Consider the following 6,092-nt stretch of genomic DNA (forward strand, 5'->3'; position numbering starts at 1 on the left):
TCTAGTATGTAAGCTAATTACTGTTACTAGGATAAAGAAAAATTTACTAGCAACTTTTTACATTCATCATTTTCTGTTAGCCAAATTAATGAAGTGCTGAAACATACTCCAATAGATGCTGAAAGTGCTTCCTGGAAATGTTAGAAATTTCCCTGTGCAGTTTCCATTCCATCCAATTCAACAAGCATTCATTAAAGGTTTATTACTATAAACTATGGTGTAAACTATAACCCAAAATTGTGCTACATAAAGTGCAAGGTAGTAAACCAGATTTTTGACAGCAAATCAGAAATTCTTGAAAAATAGCTTGTAAGTGTAAAGAGATCAGATCCTATTCCCTTATATTCACACACATCCCCCAAGGTAAGCTAAATTCCTTGAGGCAACAGTAGATTGGTGAGTATTAGGAGAGTTGGATTTTTAAATTTAGCTCCCAGACCAGCTGAATTCTGAACTAAGTTCAGAGACAACGAACCATCACTTAAGCAGTTACAGGATAAAATCAACTAATCAATAAATAGGATCAATAAACAAATGATATAAGATACATCTTAACCTCATCAGTAAATTCCTATTTATAATGGTCCAGATTTCAGGTGTCATGAAATGAATGCTGAATTTGAAGTCAAGAGTATCTGATTCTAAATCCCAACTCTCCTACATCTATCAATGTCATCTTGGGCAAGTATCTATTTCAGTTTGCTAATTTCCTCAACTGTAAAATGGGGATAATGTTAGGGCCTGCTTCCCAGAATGGTCATGAGGATCAAATAAAATAATATTTGTAAAAATACTTAGCACAGTGCCTGGTACAGTAGGCACTTTCTAAATGTTAACAATAATTGCATGTATAGAGTGATTACTCTCCCTATTTTGTCAGGCTATTCTTTACAAAGCAGGTTCCTTTTGTTGCTGATGTCATGTGTGAAGCCTTTTCATCAAGGTAAGATTTGTGTTCCACTTAAAGAACTCGGGGTCATTCCAACACCTTTGAGCAAGATAACATTTATTATCAAGGGCATATTGTCTGCTATTAAAAAGATTAATGGATTATTCCATTTTTATCCCAGAGACATTAATCAAGAGTACATCTCCTCTTTTTTAGATTTTGGGGAGTACAGAACAAAGAACAGAGAAGATTTTTTTTTGAGAGGATCAGAGTAGATATTTTTGGAGGATCATCATTATGTAGGTATGTGAGAGAGAAAAAATATGGGTGACGAGTTTTCTAATCGGAAATTTGAATAGAAAGAAATTTATTATATGATATTATGTAACATGGTTCCTTATATTCAAATAGTTCTAAACTCAGTCCTTATCTAATTGGAAACTTGATATAATTCAGTGGCTCATATTTAAGGGGGTCTACACTATAATTAGTGATACTTTAAATAGTAAAGAGAGCACTAAAGTTCAAATCTAGAAAACCCATGTTTGAATTTTTGGCTCTGCTGCTTATGACATGTATAACTTTGGTCAAAACTTTTGTCCTTAGTTTCCCTACATATAAAATAAAAAGGTTCATTTAGAATGATAAGGGAACTCAGAACTCGTATAGTCTAATCCCCTTATTTTATAGATGAGGAAATCAAAGACCATAGAGTTTCAGTGATTTGCTTTGCTAGTAAGTGGTAGGTTATGAGTGACATTGTCTGATTCTAAATCTGTTTTTCTTCCCAGTATATCACATTGCTTCTCCTGTGGATTAGAACACTTCAGGATAGTCACTTCACTTTTAGGCAACTGTGTCCTCACTTATAAAATGAGAAAGTCTACTTCCCTGACAATTTTAACTCAATTATCCTATGAATCCAAAGTAGTGGAAATTCTGGGCACTGTAACAGGCAAATGGGGGGATCAGTTAGGTTGCATAGTAGATATTACACCTTATAGAGACCACCTATTCACCAGACCAGCCATTATAACAAAGGTCTTTGAAGAGAGATAGCTCAGAAAGAGGGAATAGACAGTAGGATTAGAAACAAGAAAGAGAAAGCTTCCCTAAACTGCAGATTCCCAAATCTTCATATCCATTATTACCACCACTTTCCCTGCTCCTTTCTTTTCTTCTTGTGGGGTTTCTCAGAAGGGTGAGGAACATAACTTAGAGTCACCCTGGAGAATGACTTGCATTCTCAGCATGTCTGTTCAGCATATTTATAATCTCAACTTCAGTAATCACAAGGTTTCAGGGAAAATCAGAAGCAGTTCCTCATTGGCAATCAGTTGGGGCTCTTGTTTTTCTCTTCCTTTGGGAGAAGGGCAACAGGAAAGAGGGTGAAAGGTAAAAGACTGGTGAGAAACAGAAGAAAATGGTGTATAATATGTAACATTTATACACATACAAAAACATTTTTCTATATTGGTCATGTTCTGGGGGAAAAAAGCAAGAAAAAGAAAGAGGAAAAAATACTTCATCTGAATGCTGAGCCCATTAGTTCTATATCTGGAGGTAGATAGCATTTTTCATCATAAATCCATTGGGATTGTGATAGATTGCTCTATTGATCAGAGTCACTAAGTCTTTCACAATTGATTTTGTTTTACAATATTCCTGGTTTTACTTACTTTACTTTATATCAGTTTCTACAAGTTTCCCCAGGTATTTCTGAAACCATTCCTTTTATCATTTTTTATAGCATCGTAGTATTCTACTACATTCATATATTATAACTTGTTTAGCAATTCCCCAATTAATGGGTATCCCCTCAGTTTCCAATTCTTATGTTAGTCTTTAGCTGGGTGACTCTATTTACATGTCATTTGGTAAATCCAATTAATTGGAGAAAACAAAAAAATTTGATAAGTTGCTATTTTTGATAATAAATATATTAGAGATTGCCTCTAGTCTAAACATATACAAAATCTAAATACTTAGCTGTAAGACCTTTTTTTAAACAGTGATGAATTACTTATACTGAACTCACAAGAAACTTGAAATTTGAATGAAGAAGATATTATCTGAAAATCCTGATCATACTGATAACATTCAGCATGACAGGATAAAAGATGATAATCCTTCTTTGAAGCAACATTTCCTTCCTCAGATCCATATTTAATAATCCAAATCTTTTAATTTATACCAGAATCAAGCTGAGATTTTAGCATCTGTGCTAAAAGGGGAGCATTTCCTACAAGAAAAATAAAAATTTCTTTGAAACATAAAACTTTTCCTGAGAAGTATTGAGTATAAAATGTATTCTTAGAATCTCTCTGGGGAATCTGAAAGTGATTTTTTAAAAATTTGGATCGTGACTAGGATATACTAAGTACTGATGCTTTTTTGTGAATGGAACAGCATATACAGGAAAAAACCCCACAAAAATATTTTTAAAAAACACTAGCCTTAGAGAAAAAAACTGATTTCAGGAAATAAAAATGTGGTAAACCAAGCACTGGTTAGTCCAAAAAAAAGTTGTTTTTTTTTTTTAACACCATTGCACATTAAATTTAGGTTAGTGAAAAATTTTGTTAAAATGCTGAATCAAAATGATTCAGGCTTTCTTAATATGAAAAATAATTTTTCAAGGATTACTGAGGCAGAAATCCACTATGGTTATTTGTATATTCATGTGAATTGTGCATAAAATATGCATGTTGTCAGACATTGGTGCTTAGGTGATTTGCAACATTAAAGTTTGTGAATCTTCAAAAGGAGGAAGTGATGAGAGATGCATATTTTGAAGTATAGTTTAATGAAATCAAAGGAGTTACATGGAAATTATTATTTTTTAAAGTGGCCAAAACTTTTTTTTCCCTAGAAGGCAGAAAACTAGAAAAGAAAATTTCCACGGTGTTCTCAAATTCTATAAAGTTATGTGTTCCAATGTGTTTCTCAAAGATTCTTTTGTTCCCCCTGAGATTCATATTTGGATTTCTTCCTGTGTGTTTTCAATGATAAGCCCTGGGAACACTTCCATCAAGCAAAGCTAATGTAAGTGGCATCTAATAGTCTTAATTGTTTACTGCTGGATATTGAAGAATATTGCAATAAAAACCAACAGGAAACCAACAATTTATATTTTTAAAAATCTATATGAACAAATTTTGTTTTGTTTATAAAAACGATTTTTATATATGTAACAATTAAACCTTGCTGCTTAGTTTAGTAGTTCTCCTTCTAAAAGAGTCTAGCTCTTTATTCAAGTATGCCGATCAAGTTGAATCCTTTAACAGTGTAATTTTTAAAGAATTTTTAAAGACTATTTTTCTCCTGCTTTTTGGGTGTTTATTTCCACGTTTTAAGCTCCAGGGAGAATAACTTAAAGCTTAAATTTGGCTCATGTCTAAGATTTCTCCAAAATGAAGCAGGAAGATCTTCAGTGTGCATTGTAGATCAGGGATAGGACAAATATTCATTTACTCCACAAAAAAAGAAATGCTGAAGACACAAAAAAAATAAACATAAATTGATAAAGACTTAATCACAAAATAGGATCTTAGAACTGCTGTCATTACTAGCAGATTAATACTTAAAATATCAAAATATGGAGCATTTTGTGAGATTACTAAGTTAGCACTTCACCTTCATCTTGTCACTTTACTGTTTAAATAACTTCTTTAAGATTTAGTCTTTTGGCAAACAAATCCAGAGTTGGGTGATTTCTTCATCATCTACTTCAAGAATCACTACAGAACTTCTTATAGTGAAGACAGTATGTCTAATATCACCTGAGTTAGCCATGATCCAAAGTCCATCTCTTAATGTTCAGGTATTTATTCTCAGAGAAAGAAACACCAAGCAGAAGAGACAGAGGCTTGAAAATTAGACTCAGGCAGTACTTAAGCTCCTTTGAAGATGAAATTTTCAGTATGATCTGGGGTTTGAATTCTAGTCTGAGTTAAGAGGAGAGGGTTCACCTGGATTATACCTATTATATGTAAAACTGTGATTCACATGAATATAATTCAAGGTAGACAAAATTTGAAGCCAGAATTGAAATGTAAAATCAGCATAAAAAAGACACCTGTAATGGTTGTGATAGGAAAAAGTCTAGGTTTTTTTGGCTCTTTAATGGAATATGTTTTGTTCTCCATTAAAAGATACTAGACTAAGAAGTTTTTTCAAATTGAGACAAAAAGTAAAGTGAATATTTTCCAAGTTGTACAATTTTATGTGAAAATTTTACCATTTATTCACTATCAAGATACTAGGAGATACTGTTTTCCAGAGCAAAGGGCCAGCAAGCAAGCTCAAAATCACATAATTATCCTATTGCTTTGACCAGCACCAGGTGTTCTCTGAGCATGAACAAGCATCAAAAGAGCCTTGACTAGAAAAGCTCTGGTTGTGAAGTCCTGTTATGAATCAAACTTGTCTTATTGTTGTGATTACCCCTTACAGCCACTGGGATAAGATAACACTGCCTTGGGTCCCTCTATTAGGAGCCAGGCCAGTGCATGTGTTTAATTTGCTTGCTTGCTTACAAGCCATTTCCCTCACTTTGAAATTAAAGTTCTGTTTGATTCCCAACTCTCCTGTTTCTAGCTTACCCTGTTCTGCTCTGGTCAGTCACAGGTTAGAGGCAATAAGAATTCATTCATTCATCCATTTTTTTTTTTTTTTGGTTGTTGTTGTTGCTGTTGCTGTTGCTGAGGCATTTGAGATTAAGTGACTTACCCAGGGTCACACAGCTAGGAAATGTTAAGTATCTGAGAGCAGATTTGAACTCAGGTCCTCCAGACTTCAGGGCTGGTGTTCTATCCACTGCACCACCTAGCTGCCCCCAAAATTTATTAAAAGCCAACCACATGCCAGTTATTATATTAAGTGTTAGGGATACAAATATAAAGAATGAGAAAATTAATTTTTCCCATTGAAATTACATTCTCATTGAAGAAACAAACAGTACAAATAGAAATATATACATGCTATGTTTATGTACATATATAGCATAAAGTTAATATTTATTTATATGTACATATATTCAAAGTGATTAATCAATCAGTTAATATTTATTAAGTACCTACTATGTGCCCAGCACTGTATTAAGCACTTGGGGATTACAATCTAATAAAGGGAATACAACATGCAAATGTATATACAAAGTAAGCTATATGCAGGATACATTGTTGTTGTCCATTTGTTTTAC

This window comes from Antechinus flavipes, chromosome 3, assembly GCF_016432865.1.
Source record: "Antechinus flavipes isolate AdamAnt ecotype Samford, QLD, Australia chromosome 3, AdamAnt_v2, whole genome shotgun sequence".
NCBI lineage: Eukaryota > Metazoa > Chordata > Mammalia > Dasyuromorphia > Dasyuridae > Antechinus > Antechinus flavipes.